At 39.7% G+C, this 18,849-nt stretch overlaps 2 long non-coding RNA genes across 2 annotated transcripts; both read left to right on the top strand.

Moving 5' to 3' along the window:
- Nucleotides 1–2,804: 2,804 nt before the first annotated feature.
- Nucleotides 2,805–5,778, top strand: LOC133139880 (uncharacterized). Its single transcript, XR_009709969.1, has 3 exons — nt 2,805–2,942; nt 4,290–4,423; nt 5,688–5,778. It is a non-coding gene; the product is annotated as an uncharacterized LOC133139880 (long non-coding RNA).
- A 6,384-nt stretch (nt 5,779–12,162) lies between these two features.
- LOC133121909 (uncharacterized) lies at nt 12,163–13,357 on the top strand. The gene is made up of 4 exons (XR_009708055.1): nt 12,163–12,260; nt 12,437–12,545; nt 12,634–12,767; nt 13,121–13,357. It is a non-coding gene; the product is annotated as an uncharacterized LOC133121909 (long non-coding RNA).
- Nucleotides 13,358–18,849: the final 5,492 nt, after the last annotated feature.

Raw genomic sequence — 18,849 nt, 5'->3', positions numbered from 1 at the left:
CATCTTTCACATCATCCACCTGTCTGTTCCAAAACATCTTCTCACAAATTGCAGAGAGTCGTAAGCAGGTCAACTTTCCTCACTGGTGGCACTTTCATGTACAGAGCAAACAAAATCGGACAGAACAGAACCCTGGGGGACACCACAGGATAAGGCAGCAGACTCAGATTTGTAGGGGCCAATAGCCACGGAAAAACTCCTATGAGAGAGATAAGATGAGAACCAATCTAGAGCGCTCCCAGAGACACCCATCCACTCACTAAGCCTATCTATCAGAATGCGAAATCCTTTCCTTTGGGGTGACAAGTGCATGAATCCTCTCACGAGGCACCAATCTCAAGCAGTGTTTGGCGATCATAAGTAATGATTGATTGTACGCTCTGCAAACATATTGACAAGAAGAGACAGGACAAACAGACACGGCAACTAGCGGAGACGACAAGCAGCCGAGTAGAGTAGAGGCGCGGCCATGCTCCCGCCATCCCAAAGGCATACGTCAGGGCAACTGCCAGCCTTCGTAGGTCTGAATACCTTTTGTCTGCCATGATGGTCACAGCAAGAGCAGAGCCCTGTCAAAGCAGAGGCTTCCCAAGAGGATTATCGAGGTCCTTGCACATGCCAACATGTCAAAAGGCCTTCCTATATCTGAGGGAATTAGACACCATTCCATCAGGAGTATATCTACCTCCTTGAATGGCAGGCCACTGAATGACATATGCGCTGCAGCTACCTGGCCTTCACCATGTTCTTTTCCTGTTTCTATAGGGTCAACATAGCTGCTCACCATGCAGTCATGAGCGTTTCTATAGGGTCCACATAGCTGTTCACCATGCAGTCATGAGCGTTTCTATAGGGTCCACATAGCTGCTCACCATGCAGTCATGAGCGTTTCTATAGGGTCAACATAGCTGCTGACCATGCAGTCATGAGCGTTTCTATAGGGTCAACATAGCTGCTCACCATGCAGTGATGAGATGGATATGTTTCCTTGTGACTATGTTGGTATGAGTCATCCAAATGTGCTTTAAAGCACTGTCCTCTGACGTTAAGGAAGATTGAAATAGAACAGAAGCTATGCATGTAACTAAGGTTCTATGAATTCAGGCTGCCTTACATCATTCATGTCAGATGGAGCGAATCCAAATGTAACTTTTGGTTCATATAGAAACGCACCATGACTGGTTCCTGTAAACAAATCAACCCCACCATGTTCTATGTACTCTTAAATATAGACAGAATGATAATACACGTTGATGATTAAGGAATTTCTACTACAGGACTGGGAATCAGAACTACGTTTTCTGCTAGACTCACTCAAAAATGAAAATGACCAACAAAACAAAATGGCAGCAAAAGATGATGAAATTGCAGAAATGGCAAGAGAAAAGATAACAGCCATTTATGGAGAAGAGGGCCTGGAGAAAGATTACGGTGAATCCAGGCACAGGCACGAAGACTCTGACTTTTCACACTGTGAGTGCTAAAATAATATTTTTTAAGAGGACATCTTCATGACAGTTTGACATAAATGTTTGATTTTGGTTTCTCTTAAAATATGAACAATTTACTCCTAAAACTTCTCTACAGGTCGCAGAACTGTCTGATGGCATTGGATGCTACATTCGGAGTGACACAGAATCAGAGCAGCAGTTCTGGCCTCTGGTGAAGCGAGTCACCATCTCCTTGCCGAAGTCTCCAGCTCTGCTGGAGGGGATTGTGCTGGTGGACCTGCCTGGAGCTGGAGACGTCAGTAAATACCGAAGTGACATGTGGAAAGAGCTGATGTCAGTGCTTCAAGCTTTAATCGTTTACTGAATTCTGTTTATTACGATGGTGGGTTCCATGGACAATGCTGAAAGATTTTCATTAAACTCCCACAGTGTCTCAGCCAGTGCTCCTCTGTCTGGATTATCAATGAGATGAACCGTGCCCTGTCTGAGAAAGTAGCCGATGAGATCTTTGATACATCATTGAGAACCATTGCTGGAGGGGGAGAGTGTCACAATGTCACCTTCATCACCACCAAAACAGATGTCATCAACTCAGAGGAGATCAAAGAGTTAGCTGTTACATTATTAATATCTTCAGAAATATTGAATATTGTGTACGGACCTTGTGTTTTTAATTCTGAATGACTTTTCTGATTTTACCAGAAATTATGATATCACAGATGAGGACCTTGAAATAGAAAGTAACATTGGCAAGGTAAGGAGAGGTTAAATAAATATTAAATATTTAAAAGGACATATTTCACATTTATTATTAATACATATATTTTCAGGGTACCCCGGAATATGAAAAGAAAGAAAAACATGCGTGTATACTGTACCGTAATGACAAATTTAAAGAAGAAATCAATAAACTCTTCAAAGCTAAAACAAAGGTGAGTTGTAGCGTAGTAGCATTACCTGAAACTTGCTCTTACACACAGACAAATACAGGAATAAATATAAAATAATAGGATAAATGCATTAAAAAAAGTTAATTCTCTATATACCAGCTTACTTTCTCCATCGACTTGATGAAATTCACTTGAAAAAGCATGTCGCTAAATTAACTGTGAACTGAAGGAATATTTATGTTATTTGAAAGGAGCATTAGCCGTCATGTGGCAAGGCCAATAGGTGACCTAATTCATGTTTTTCATTAAGCAACTTCAAGTAAACTTTTTTCAAAGTATCTTTAGTTTAATCAACTAATTTTATCTTATTGGTGGCTGTGCTGCAGCTGAAATACTTCCTATAACATTTGCACAGTAACTTCCCCACTATTACAGACCAAAACCTTCCTTAACAATCATGTTTTCGATATTTGATTTCAGAAATTTCTGCTTGGTGATGAAGACTATTCAAATGAGTTCTTTGATGTGTACACTGTGAGTTCTGAAGAATTCAAGAGAATTGCACAGGGGAAGTCAACTGTTCTGGATCACAATGAAACTGGTAAAAAGTTTATATGTATACAGTTAAAAGTCCTCCACAGTGATGTGAAAGACTGATATCAAATTAAAGGAAGTTTTTGGTCACAATTATTGCTCCTAATGGTTGTGAAACCAGTTATTAAATTATACAATGAAACAATGATTTGAAAACAAATGTGTTTTGTGTTTACTCAGGTTCCCTTTTTCTAATATTACATTTTATCTAAAGATATGAAACCATTCTGTGTGAATAATACAAATATAGAGAATCAGCAATGGGGAAAATACCTTTGCAGCACTATATACTCACTGAGCACTTTATTAGGTATGTATTAGGCTTTTCTTTACTTATTGGCTCTTCTGCTGCTGTAGCCTATCCACTTAGAGGTTTGACCAGTCTGGCAATTCTCCTTTGACCTCTCTCATTAACAAGGCATTTCTACCTGCAGAACTGCTGCTCACTGGATGTTTTTGGTTTTTTGCACCATCCTCTGCACACTCTAGACATGAAAATCCCAGTAGATCAGCAGTTTCTGAGATACTCAAACCAACCTGTCTGGCACCAACAATCAATCCAAGGTCAAAGTCACTAAGATCGCATTTCTTCCCCATTCTGACATTGGGTCTGAAAAACAGCTGAACCTTTTGACCAAGTCTACATGCTTTTACGCATTTAGTTGCTGCCACATAACTGGCTGATTAAATATTTCCATTAACAAGCTGGTGTACAGGTCTGTCTAATAAAATGCTCACTGACTATATAGACTTACCGAGTACTTTATTCGGAACATTTTTACTTTCTTACACCAACTTATTCATTCAATGATCTAATCAGCCAATTGTGTGGCAGCAGTGCAATGCATACAATCATGTAGATACAGGTCAGGAGCTTCAGATAATGTTCACATCAACCATCAGAATGGGGGAAAAATGTGATCAAAGTGACTTTGACCATGGAATAATTGTTCGTGGCAGGGTGGTTTGAGTATCTCTTGGGATTTTCACGCACATTAGTCTCTAGATTGCAAAGAATGGTGCAAAAAACAAAAAGGAAATGCAGTGAGCAGCAGTTCTGCAGACAGAAATGCCGTGTTAATGAGAGAAGTCAGAGGAAAATGGCCAAACTGGTCAAAGCTGACAGGAAGGTGACAGGAACGCAAATAACCACACATTACAACAGTGGTATGCAGAAGAGCATCTCTGAACACACAATGCATCATAACTCTGAAGTGGATAGCCTACAGCAGTAAAAGTCTAATAAATACCTAATAAAGTGCTCACTGAGTGTATATACAGTACATAAGCACCAGGTGAAGGCTAGACGCATGGTTTATGTGTGAACTAGCTGTTTTTTCCACTATTTACAAAGAATTGCCAGCGCTGATGGAGCACATTAAGAAACTGTACGTCTCCCATTTCAAGAAGGAAGTGAAAGATTATGTATCTGAGGTTTCTGGAATCATTTCATATCTTCACTTTTCAAAGGATGCTCTCAGTTCAAAGGTATGTTTTGACTCCATCAGTATGTAAATGTTAATGTGTTTTTAAAAAGTATAATCCTATGACAAAGAAAACACAATTTTATTGCTGACTTATTGCAAACTTCAGGTGCTCTGTCTGAAATGTAATATTAAAGGGTAATTGCGCTCTCCAGGAGATATTTGTCCATTTTTGTCCATGTTTTTGTGAACTGTAAATGTGCTTGTACGCCTACTTTATAATGAAACATTTTTTTCTGACATTTCCGAAAAATAATTTGGAAAGAAAACTGATGCAGAAAAATTATTTCTGCATTTTATTCTGGCCACGCCCCAATCGTGATATCAAAGTACCTCTTTGCAGGCACCTCAAGATGTCAATCAAGATATATAGTTGGTAAATTGTTGATTTTAACATTTTTAACCACATATTCTTATAAGTCGTATAGAGTGTTAAAGTCCCGCCCACCACAAAAAAATTTACTGGACCTAGGAATTGATTTCCCAAAGAGAGAAACTTGTAGTGAGTGCAGTAGGTGGAGCCAGGCTGAATTAGTGAGTGCAGTAGGTGGAGCCAGGCTGAATTAGTGAGTGCAGTAGGTGGAGCCAGGCTGAATTAGTGAGTGCAGTAGGTGGAGCCAGGCTGAATTAGTGAGTGCAGTAGATGGAGCCAGGCTGAAGTAGTGAGTGCAGTAGGCAATCCATCCATCCATTATCTTAACCCACTTATCTTGAATAGGGTCGTAGGGGGGCTGGAGCCTATCCCAGCATACATTTGGCGAAAGGCAGGAATACACCCTGGACAGGTCGCCAGTCCATCGCAGGGCACACACACCATTCACTCACACACTCACACACTCACACCTATGGGCAATTTAGACTCTCCAATCAGCCTAACCTGCATGTCTTTGGACTGTGGGAGGAAACCGGAGTACCCGGAGGAAACCCACGCAGACACGGGGAGAACATGCAAACTCCACACAGAGAGGCCCCGGCCGATGGGGATTCGAACCCAGGACCTCCTTGCTGTGAGGCGGCAGTGCTACCCACTGCACCATCCGTGCCGCCGCAGTAGGCAATTACACTTTCAAAACAATCTGCTGGAATTCTGGTGTTCAGCAACCTAGCTTCCAGATAACTAGGTAGCATGTAAGAAACATTAGTTTGTTATTTACTGACTTGTTTCATTGTCTCTCAAAATTTGAAATGGAACTGATGTAAATGCTGATGATGAAAATGTTTAATCTAGCTATCGATAGAAATGCAAGTAAGCATTGTCTTTTTTTCAGAAACAGTCTTCAAATGACGACGAGTTCAACCGACTTGAAAAGGATCTGGGTAAAACATGCGAAACATTGAATGAAAATCTGAGCCAAGTTCACCAAAAACTCAAGAAAGAACTGGAGATGGGCGCAAAGACAGCAGAGACAACATGCCTGAAAAATGCCACAGACAGAGTGCTGGAATCAGTGAGTTTGTGTTTTACATTATTGGCATTTGGCAGATGCCCTTATCTAGAGTACAGTTGATTAGACTAAGCAGGAGACAATTCCCCCCGGGAGCAATGCAGGGTTAAGGGCCTTACTCAAGGGCCCAAGGCTTGTGCAGATCTTATTGTGGCCACACAGGATTAGAACCACCGACCTTGCGTGTCCCAGTCATTTAACTTAACCCCTACGCTACAGTCCGTCCCTGTTACAGCAGGTTAATGATGTTCTGCATACAGAGATTATAGCAATTGCTAGTTTTCAACTCCCGTCTCTAGTTAGGCTTTTTTATGAACAGAAAAAGATTAAAAATAAGACTAAGTGTTAAATGGATGATGTTAAAAATATACACACTTAAAATACCAACATTTAATAGATGCTGAATACATTAGGGGTGCAACGATTAATCAACTTATTCGACTAAAATCGATGACCAAATTAGTTAGTGTTTTTCGCGCAAGTGTTTTAATGCTCTAAGAAGTAGGTATTACCGCTTACTTGAGTGAAGTGAGGAATAGTGCGATGGCAACATGACCAAATACCTCCAAAGTGTGGGAGCATTTCACACTGAAATCGGCGGGAAATGTTGTGAAGTGCAACATTTGGAGAGCCGAACTTGCCTGGCATGGGAGCACATCGATGATGCTGGAGCATCTGAAGAGGAGGCACGTTGGCTCTCTGGATGATGAAGATTTGTTTTGGTTTTCTAGTTAGCTAGCTAGCTAATATTAATGTTAAAAGCCATGTTACTTCACGTTATGAGCTGTAACGTTTTCTATATAGAAATATAGAAATATTTTGTGCTTATATCACAGCTACTCACCAAATAAATAATTCTGCACTTATTTTAAATTCCTATTTTATTATTTTTTAGAAAAGAGTATTAGTTATATATGTGCATACCCGCAGAATATATGTGCACATTCTAGCTAGACCCTTGCCAACTAAATGGAATTTAGCTAATAGCAATTAGCAATGTGTTTAGCAATCATGATCTGCACAGTCTGGATAAATCATTAAAATGTTGCCCATTAGTTTGAAAGAAACGTAGCGGTGTAACGTTAACTATACACATCCACTTACACTGCCACAACTAAGCCCCCTATTACGAACCAGAGTTTAGCTGATGTTAACCATGCAGTGTCCATCTTAGTTAATGTTAATTCACTTCATGTTAATGTCAATGTTAGCAACACTGTCCATCTTCTTTAATGAAGCCTACATATGTGGAAACTATGACTTGACCACATCGTTTTCATTTGTTAAAAACGCACAGTCTCTATAGCTATATGGAAAAAAAAACTGATTGGAAATGGCATGTTAAACAAGGGATACAGGAGATCGCCCATTTAAATTTTTGTTCTCGTTGTGGTGGGGGAGAATTTCTTTAAGGGAAAACATTAGGCTATACGGTCGTAGCTGGAGAATATGTTGCTGCCAAGTGCATACATTTAGAGAACACCTGAGTATTTCATCCTTTCTAAATCGCAAAAAGATCTTCAACTCCTGTCTATATGTGCATGCCCAATGTGAGTTCCATTCAAATTAATTTGAATTTACGCGTTTGTTTGATCTCGTTTGAACTGAAATTTTGGAAAAATGTGACAGCCCTAATAATTTGCATCTCCATTTATCATGAAAATGGACATATAGATGGGAAACATTTATTTACAATGCATTTTAATATGTACACACGATTCTAGAATCAAGAATGAATATGGCTTGAATGTATTTTTTGGAAATACTGGAGTATATATTTCTATATCAGATGGCGATGGGTTTCAAGAAATGATTAGGCATTTCAACACTGAATACACCCTTCCATCCAGAGCTCATTTCATGCACTTGATGGTAAAGAAATATGAAAGAACCTTTCTGAAGGTACAAGTGTTATATTCTCTCACACACATTCACACACTCACACGTGCACATATGCACATACACACAAAATAGAAATTTGGGTTTGATATAATGACAGAATTCATGACGAAATAATATTAAGATCGCTGATCAATATTTTAAATCTTGATTAAAGCATAAAACGGCTGCCATAATGTAAATGTTGAAGGTATACTGTATACACTGTATGGGTCTTGCGCTTCAAATTGTTATCTAAAATCACCTGTGATGTATTTAAAGGTAAAGGAGACCATTAAAGAAGTCAAAAGCTCCCTCACACTGACAGCTGATGTCTGGACTAGTCGTGCAACAGAGGCATACCTTGGTGTGTGTATCAGTGAAGATGATGCAAATGAAGACTTTTAGTCTTGCCACCATGTCTCCTGAGGAGAGGCTTTCTGGTGCAAACATAATGATGTGGCTGGAGGAGGTGGGAGCAAAATTTGACATCTTGCCTACCAAAAATAAAAGTAGTAGTTCATGATAATGGGTCCAATATAGTGGCAGCAAGGCGAATGCTGGAAGAAAAACATGTCCGCTGCACTGGACACACAATCCAGCTCATAGTTAACAATGCCCACAAAGAGCCCAGCATCAACAGAGCAGTAGGGGCTGCAAGAAACGTCAGGAGAAGCGAGCTGGCCGATACAAAATTGAAGGTGAAACAGCAGCAAATTAGTACACCACAACATAAGCTGATCCAGGATGTCAGTACAAGATGGAACGGTACATAGAATATGACAGAGAGACTGCTGGAACAGCGCTGGCCAGTTACTGCCACTCTGTCCGATCCTGAGGAAACTCCAAGGGGCAAACAGTACTTTAACTTGCAGCCAGAACAATGGATGCTGCTTGAAGAGCTAACACAAGGGTTGCAGCCTTTTGAATATGGTACCCTTACCTTCGTGGAATATGCAACCGTTTTATGTCTTCCACAGCTGATCAAAGGGCTGCATCGTTCCATACAGCAAACCCTTAGTTTGGAGACGTGCGCAGGAAAAGCATTTCTGGCCAGTGCAGAAAAAGGGATAACCAAGAGATGGGGGAGTCTGAGCAGACTCAGCAGAAATGCACAACCCAATTGTTCTTTCAGCTGCCCTTGACCCAAGATTCAGAAAGCTGAAGTTTATTGCGGCTGAAGATGGCACAAGGGTGCAAGGGACAGGTGAAGTCCTTGCTATCAAAGAAGCAAAGGAGACTGGGATACATGGGTGTAAGCAACAGCAGAGGGTCAAAAACAGCAGAGGGAGACAATCAGCACTGGATAACCTCCTTCAGTCTGACACAGACAGTCTCAGTGCGAAAGAGGAATCCCAGGAGGACCAAATGGTGAGAAATGAAGTTCAGATGTACTTTGCAGAGCCAGCAGTACCCAAAAAGGAAGACCCTCTCGGATGGAGGAGGGAAAATAAGAGGCATTTTCCCACATTATCAAATCTGGCAAGATCTTTTCTGTGCATTCCTGCAACATCCACCCCGTCAGTGCACATCTTCTCTGCAGGAGGGAATATCTGCTCTCAGAAGAGAGCCAGCCTCTCACAAGACCATATAGAGAAGCTGACTTTCCTCCATTTCAATACTGTGATAGTTGCAAGAGTGAAGACCACAGAATGCACAAAGCACAGAATGCACTTTTCTTTTTTTGTTTCTTTTTTATTATTTTATTTGTTACATTTTATTGCTGCTACTTTGCTTATCCTTGGTTTAAAATTTTGAAAAATGGATATTGGAATACATGGGAATCTTTTGTATCAGCAGGAAAGTTCATTAAAAGAAGTATTTCTGAAGAAAGTATTCATCTTTATTGTCTTTATTGTTAGTTAGCACATGCCTAAAACATGCTAACATGCAAAAACTCAAGCTAAATGTAAGAGCCATTGAGTAATTGTCTGGTTTGTAATCTGATTGCTCGATTAATCAATTAATCGACTATTGATTATTCAACAATCAAAATAGTTGTTAGTTGCAACCCTAAAATTCAAACACACATATCACAATGTTACAAAGAAAAAGGATACATGCGTGTTATATTACAAATAAAAGGTAGTAGAAAAGTATTTAATAACAGTAAAGTATTTAGCTGGCAACTGCCAGTTTTTGGCTGGTAAAATTTGAATGCCTTCCCGAACAATCAATCAATCAGTCAAGAAATACTGGCATCTCAAGATGCAATAATCAACTGAATTTTGAATTTCAGCTCAGCAGCTGCCTATTTCCATGACAAAATAATGCAGTATGTTGCCTTGTTATGAACAGGTTTAAATATTGTTATAAACAGGTTTAAATATTGTTATAAACAGGTTTAAATATTGCTGCTTGTTGCCTTGTTGTAAACAATTTTAAATATTGCCACATGTTGCCTTGTTATAAACAAGTTTAAATATTGTTATAAACAGGTTTAAATATTGTCATGAACAGGTTTAAATAATGCAGCATGTTGCCTTGTTATAAACAGGTTTAAATATTGTTATGAACAGATTTAAATATTGCTGCTTGTTGCCTTGTTGTAAACAAGTTTAAATATTGCAGCATGTTGCCTTGTTATAAACAGGTTTAAATATTGTTATAAACAGGTTTAAATATTGCCACATGTTGCCTGGTTATAAACAGGTTTAAATATTGCAGCATGTTGCCTTGTTATAAACAGGTTTGAATATTGCCGCATGTTGCCTTGTTATAAACAGATTTTCACTGAATTAACTTTAATAAGCGTAATGATGAGCTTGATACGATCATTTTATTGTATTTTGTCAAATGCATTCTGACCTGCAGGCTAAAGCTATTACTGCACTCTCTATTACTCAAATAGGCCTATTCGCTGAGGTGAATAGTGGAAATCGCTTTTACCTTTTCCCAAACCTTTTTATTCATCTTCATCTTTAGCTGATTCAGTGAGTGACGATGTCTCTTTAATCAATCATCAAATCATTATAGAATTTTATCAAAACATTTAAAGGAAAATTCTAGTGTAAATCATTTTGACATTGTCAGAATTTGCATATTGGTCATTTAACCTCCTGAGAACCTGTCTCCTCAAACGAGGACATTAAATGTTGGCTTCCCAGAGCTCCATACTATATCTCTCTTCACAAAAGGAACATTCACTTAAAATGAAATAAAATATATATTTTATAATATATAATAGATATTATAAATATATTATAATAATGTTCACTGCAAGATTTTTTGTCATCCAAGACACGATTACTATGGTCTATATTACAAATATCAGATAATGACCTGGGATTGAATTTCACATCGCTAGTACACGTTCACTGACAATGTTAGTGCTTTAGCCTTCATGAATGTGCTGGCGAGTAGGCCTACTCTTCTACTCAAATAAAGTCTCATGTAAACCTCATGTCACTTCAGAGCAGCTTGTACAGTGAAAAGGGGATGCTTGGTGCACATTTTGCTCTCCAGAGGCTACATTGTGATTTTTCTGTTTTTGTATTTCTGTTTTTGTACAGAGGGGGTCTGATAACAGAGGCCACCACAAGACACTCAAAGCCTTGTGTAAAAATGATGGATATTACCGATCTCGCAAAGGAGTGTTAGTTGATCTGAACTACATTCTGTCAGAACCCATGTATAAAAAGATGAACAACCACTTCCAGAAAATATTTGGGTGAGTGACTTTTGCCTTCATGAATAATGTATTTCCCTTTGTGCAACCAATATCACACCAATATCTAATGATTCAGAGTGACTATATACAATTATATTTCAATAGTATTTAATCTTCTAAAAATTGGGCACAGACCACGATGCACTCTGAAGTATAAGCTGTTCGGATGTTAAATCAACATCATATTCACGAGGTTGAAACTCTGAACAATGTTTTCTTGAATGTTTTAAAACAGGTCTTGTCTCCCTTTTGCAAGAGTTTTGTTATTTTTTATAGGACTACAATACCAATTTTACAAAGATTTGTCACTGTAACTGCAAAGCTACAAATCATGGGATTTACATGTATTATGGACCAAATTCAGGGCCAATATTATTTGTGTGTTTTGTGAACTTCAAAACACAATTCACATTTGTTTTGTGATCCGCAGAACACAATTTGCACGTGTTTTATGCATCACTAAACTGCCAATCCTGTTTTACACATCAGAATACAACTCACAAAATACATATTTCGATACTATCTTTCCATCGCAGCTGTATGACCAATGAAAATGAAGATATATTCTCATTAGAATTTTGCCTGGAATGTGCTTCCATACACAACAGCCCCATATTTCTGCGTTTTGCTGTCTAAGTATAACAAGAGACTCAGATTAACTACAACAAATCATTCTAAACTGTCTTTCAAGCACTGGACCTTCAGGAACCTCTGTCAGACAGACCAGAACGACCTCAATCCAAGGGCAATTTGAAAGTTTCCAAGAGAACTCCATCACAAATGACTATCTGATAATCAGGACAAAGGATGAAGAGAAATACCTGCGTCTGGTGTACATTAGAACAGAGGTAAGAACCCATTTCAATGCCTCTTCTACAGTCGATATCTCCTTTCCTGCAGTCTTACACATTTCATGCTGATGCAAATATTAGAAACTGACCCCAATGCTCCAGTACAACAATGACCTCAATAGTTTTTCAACAAGTTTACTGAACTGAAACATCTTCCCTTTCATATCATCTAGCAAAGAAAAGTGCTCAATAAACTGGAGAAGGAAATCCTACAGAGAAAGAAGCTGATCTACAATTCCCTCAGTGATTCAATCCGTGACACCATGAAGCAAACATATCAAGGTCGGCACTTGGGCAAGTCATGTCAATTGTGTCGATATTAACATGTTAAATTCTATTGTCAATAGAAATGTGTGAAATGTATTTTCAGAATGCTCTGGCATCACAGGAAAAGACTCTTTCAGAAAGATTCAAGAGAAACTTAAAAGTGCAATTGAGGATTTCAAAAAGACCATGTTCCAAAATGCCATGACGAAGATGCTGGAAGAGTTCAGTGATCTGCAGGTTCGTTTTCAGCTTGATTTCATTAAACACGCAATTATCCAGGGGGTGGTTTATGCAATGTTCATGGTATAATAATGCATGCAAGGTAGTACCACTTTTCATTAGTTAGTTTGTATAAGCTACGTGCCCCATATTTCTACATATACATTTTATTACTTTGATTAAATCACCCAGTAATATAGTAAAGGTAAAGGTTGCTCTTCAGTTTCAAATGTGCCGCAGTTTGCATGTTAATGTAGATTGTTGTTACACACAACAGAAAAAAATAAAAATACTTCAGCTCAGATATACCACCTCAATAAAGATCACTTTACAGAAAACAATCACATTTTTGTTTTTCAAACCTATCACAGAAATACCTTGTGGATGAAATTAAGACACAGATGACAAACGCCTTGACGCTGGGTTTAAACCAGATCCCTGAGGACCTGACTGGCCTCCCAGGTAACCAGTGGAAGCCACTCTAGGACTGTGAGAGGATGTGACAGGGCACTCTGTACTGATCCAAATCTTCAAACTGAGTGTTTCCGACCAGGGCCCTGTTTTCCTGAAATGATCTACACACTGAGATCATCAAAGGTTTTCCTCATGAGAATGTTCCTTTATATTCAGGGCGTTTCCCAAAACCACTTGAACAGTGGCTGTTGTTAGCTGAATTTAAATCCAAAGCTGGGAAAATGACCACAAAACAGAAACAGGTGCACAGGTATATTGCTGTGTCTACATGGTCAATAACTCCCCCTCCTCTTCAGCCTTTTATGTGCATGTAAATCTCTGGTCATGTCATGATCTACGGTACAGCAGCTGCTGTTTGTGTCCTGGTTTGTTCAGTACGGCATACCTGCCTGCATGTGTCTCTCTCAAACAATGTGATTCATTCTTCATTCCAGACGTTTCAGAAGAGACTGAGATGATGGAGAGATGCTGTGAGTCTTTGGACCTCCAGGTGTTTTAAGAACCGAAAGAGGATGATGGATCCAGAAGCACCAGAATTATCAAACTGATTTGAGATCACCGTGGCAACATGTCTGTGGGTGCTGTCAAATATGCATTCTATTGATAACCATTTTTCTCATTATTTCACTGACTATGTAATACTTAATACTTACTGCTTAACTGCACAACAAGGTCACAGATTAACATCTATGAGTTTTTGTGGAAGGGTGGTCTCAAATAGACTTGCAGCATCAATGTTGGCTTTGAATAACTAGTCAACTTATCAGTTCAGTAAGCAATAATATATGTTAAACTATGTGATACTATACTTCTGCTGTCACTCTTTTTAGAATCTTTAAACAGAAAACTATTGTTTCATACTTTTTTATTTTTCAGTGGAGGCTTGATGAAAACATTGAAAGATTAATAATTTGTTTAGTTTGGTGGATTACAATATAGGCTAATCATCATATGTCAGGGTGTGATGACTTGTGTAGGATTTATAGTGGGAACTCATATCATGTTTGTTCACTTCTTCAATTCGGTTACTTTATGCAACATATAATCATAATAAGTAATCATCCTTAAAGTAGAATGTGCCCAGCATAAGAAAGGACTTTTCCTGTACTGTGGGATTTGTTCTTTGCCAGTTGAATATTTTGAATTGTTAAAACAGCTAAATTGTTGAACTTCAGTCTGAATCACTTCTAATTTGGAAAAGCGAGGGCATATTGAATGTTTATTCTCCTGGGACTGGAGAATTTTACTTGGAAATTTGTAGTTTTCATTTCCATTTGTTTGAATCAGGGCTTTCGTGTTATACAGCTGGAAGGAAGTTTAGGGAATAGAACTGCATATCACTGGTTTACATCTACTTTTAGTCATATTTCAAAAAATTGCTTTTTAAAAATAACATTTACATACTTAATATTTTTAGAACCACCTCCATATCAGAACTGCTTTTATCCACCTTTACTCTCATTGATCTTATTTCTTTGTGTGGGATTTATAGTGGGAAATCAGGTTTGTAGGGATATAGCCATGTGTGTTTACTTCTTCAATTCAGTTACTTACATGCAATATACACTCAGTGATCAGCTTATTAGGTAGACCTGTACACCAGCTTGTCAATGCAAATATTTAATCAGCCAATCAAAATGCATTGTTCATGAGAGTGGTCAGAGGAGAAGGGCCAGGCTGGTCAAATTTGACAGGAAGGTGACAGTAACGCAAATAAGCAGACATTACAACAGCCTCTAAGTGGATCGGCTATAGCAGCAGAAGAACAAAAGGGAGGAAAAGCGACCAGGGCCCTGTTTTCCTGAAATGATCTACACACTGAGATCATCAAAGGTTTTCCTCATGAGAATGTTCCTTTATATTCAGGGCGTTTCCCAAAACCACTTGAACAGTGGCTGTTGTTAGCTGAATTTAAATCCAAAGCTGGGAAAATGACCACAAAACAGAAACAGGTGCACAGGTATATTGCTGTGTCTACATGGTCAATAACTCCCCCTCCTCTTCAGCCTTTTACGTGCATGTAAATCTCTGGTCATGTCATGATCTACGGTACAGCAGCTGCTGTTTGTGTCCTGGTTTGTTCAGTACGGCATACCTGCCTGCATGTGTCTCTCTCAAACAATGTGATTCATTCTTCATTCCAGACGTTTCAGAAGAGACTGAGATGATGGAGAGATGCTGTGAGTCTTTGGACCTCCAGGTGTTTTAAGAACCGAAAGAGGATGATGGATCCAGAAGCACCAGAATTATCAAACTGATTTGAGATCACCGTGGCAACATGTCTGTGGGTGCTGTCAAATATGCATTCTATTGATAACCATTTTTCTCATTATTTCACTGACTATGTAATACTTAATACTTACTGCTTAACTGCACAACAAGGTCACAGATTAACATCTATGAGTTTTTGTGGAAGGGTGGTCTCAAATAGACTTGCAGCATCAATGTTGGCTTTGAATAACTAGTCAACTTATCAGTTCAGTAAGCAATAATATATGTTAAACTATGTGATACTATACTTCTGCTGTCACTCTTTTTAGAATCTTTAAACAGAAAACTATTGTTTCATACTTTTTTATTTTTCAGTGGAGGCTTGATGAAAACATTGAAAGATTAATAATTTGTTTAGTTTGGTGGATTACAATATAGGCTAATCATCATATGTCAGGGTGTGATGACTTGTGTAGGATTTATAGTGGGAACTCATATCATGTTTGTTCACTTCTTCAATTCGGTTACTTTATGCAACATATAATCATAATAAGTAATCATCCTTAAAGTAGAATGTGCCCAGCATAAGAAAGGACTTTTCCTGTACTGTGGGATTTGTTCTTTGCCAGTTGAATATTTTGAATTGTTAAAACAGCTAAATTGTTGAACTTCAGTCTGAATCACTTCTAATTTGGAAAAGCGAGGGCATATTGAATGTTTATTCTCCTGGGACTGGAGAATTTTACTTGGAAATTTGTAGTTTTCATTTCCATTTGTTTGAATCAGGGCTTTCGTGTTATACAGCTGGAAGGAAGTTTAGGGAATAGAACTGCATATCACTGGTTTACATCTACTTTTAGTCATATTTCAAAAAATTGCTTTTTAAAAATAACATTTACATACTTAATATTTTTAGAACCACCTCCATATCAGAACTGCTTTTATCCACCTTTACTCTCATTGATCTTATTTCTTTGTGTGGGATTTATAGTGGGAAATCAGGTTTGTAGGGATATAGCCATGTGTGTTTACTTCTTCAATTCAGTTACTTACATGCAATATACACTCAGTGATCAGCTTATTAGGTAGACCTGTACACCAGCTTGTCAATGCAAATATTTAATCAGCCAATCAAAATGCATTGTTCATGAGAGTGGTCAGAGGAGAAGGGCCAGGCTGGTCAAATTTGACAGGAAGGTGACAGTAACGCAAATAAGCAGACATTACAACAGCCTCTAAGTGGATCGGCTATAGCAGCAGAAGAACAAAAGGGAGGAAAAGCGAATGTCCCACTGAACTGCATTGCTAAATGCTATGCTACTGCATTTCATCATAGATGGCAGCAGCAACAGCTTAATTTAAGCAAACAAAGCATTAAATCGCTCTGCAGCCACAAAATTACACGGCTCCATATCATCAGCAAATGATTGACATGCAGCTCTTCATTACTTTATAAAAATATCTTGGTTACAAGCACACGGTCAGATTTGTGTACCAAACACAACAACAAAGATTAAGTTTATCCCTGGCTGGCCACTCTCATGAGAGGCACTAAAACATTCGGGCCCTGGGGTTTTTTTCTCCAACTGTGCTTGACATTGGTTGCAGGCTGCCATCGATAGCCTACTGATTACACAAATGTATTCTATGATTTTTAAATCACACGAGTCGGGACGATAAATGAATACAGACACCACTGCCGGTGGCATTAGGAAGTATCGGCCCCCCAAACATCCATTTTACCTCCCTATAAGTCTAAAAAATAAGTTTAATAAATATCTAATAAAGATCTCACTGAGTGTATAATCATATCAATAATCATCCATGAAGTAGAATGTGCCCAGAATAAAAGGGGAATTATTCTGTACTGTGTGTGTGTGTGCGTGTGCGTGCGATTTGTTATTTGAACAGTTGTTGAATAGTTAAAAAGCCAAGTTACTTGAACTTCAGTCCAGATTCATTTCTAATGTGGGAAAGCTAGGGCAGAGTGAATGTCCCAGGAAAACGTGCTCTCCTGGGACTGACAGTAGGGGAGACACTCTCCTGGGACTGACAGTAGAGGGAGACACTCTCCTGGGACTGACAGTAGGGGAGACACTCTCCCGGGACTGACAGTAGGGGGGGAGACACTCTCCTGGGACTGACAGTAGGGGGAGACACTCTCCTGGGACTGACAGTAGGGGGCAGACACTCTCCTGGGACTGACAGTAGGGGGGGCACTCTCCTGGGACTGACAGTAGGGGAGGACACTCTCCTGGGACTGACAGTAGGGGGAGACACTCTCCTGGGACTGACAGTAGGGGAGACACTCTCCTGGGACTGACAGTAGGGGGGAGACACTCTCCTGGGACTGACAGTAGGGGAGACACTCTCCGGGGACTGACAGTAGAGGAGACACTCTCCTGGGACTGACAGTAGGGGAGACACTCTCCTGGGACTGACAGTAGGGGAGACACTCTCCTGGGACTGACAGTAGGGGAGACACTCTCCTGGGACTGACAGTAGGGGAGACACTCTCCTGGGACTGACAGGAGGGGGAGACACTCTCCTGGGACTGACAGTAGGGGAGACACTCTCCTGGGACTGACAGTAAGGGAGACACTCTCCTGGGACTGACAGTAGGGGAGACACTCTCCTGGGACTGACAGTAGGGGGGAGACACTCTTCTGGGACTGACAGTAGGGGAGACACTCTCCTGGGACTGACAGTAGGGGAGACACTCTCCTGGGACTGACAGTAGAGGAGACACTCTCCTGGGACTGACAGTAGAAGAGACACTCTCCTGGGACTGACAGTAGGGGAGACACTCTCCTGGGACTGACAGGAGGGGGAGACACTCTCCTGGGACTGACAGTAGGGGGGAGACACTCTCCTGGGACTGACAGTAGGAGGGAGGGGGGACATTTTTACTGAAAAAATAAAGCTAATTATTTCCTCCCATCTGGCCCAATACACCACAACCAACCTCTGCGTTTGGTACCTGCTCCTGCCTGCACAAATCAGGGGCCAGTGCAAAGTCCTCCAGCACAAAGCCTGAGACATGGAGACCTCACCTCTCCTAATGGGGAATATAATTCATCTGTGATCCTGAGACAACACAAGTCACATCTGGATACACCCCACAGCACCAAGCACTCATTCACTGAGAAAACAGTTTGTGAGACGTGCACATAACGCGCGATGTGACATGTGGCGGTACCAGCAGAGGATTGTTCAGAAGAGTAAATCTCAGTACAGGATTCCAAAAGCGATCAAGTCAAAATTATAAATAAGACATCTACCAAAGGTAGATAACTAATCTAAATTATTATTCAAATGAAGGTGAATGTATTGGCCCCATTGTGGAGATTCAGAGTGGCAGAAGGCAGAGTGGTACTACTGTCATTGTATCGTGGTTTATTTATTGGCTGATCTA

This window comes from Conger conger, chromosome 1 (assembly GCF_963514075.1).
Source record: "Conger conger chromosome 1, fConCon1.1, whole genome shotgun sequence".
Lineage (NCBI taxonomy): Eukaryota > Metazoa > Chordata > Actinopteri > Anguilliformes > Congridae > Conger > Conger conger.
The sequence above is the reverse complement of the archived record's forward strand: the minus strand, read 5'-3'. Positions and strand labels throughout refer to the sequence as shown.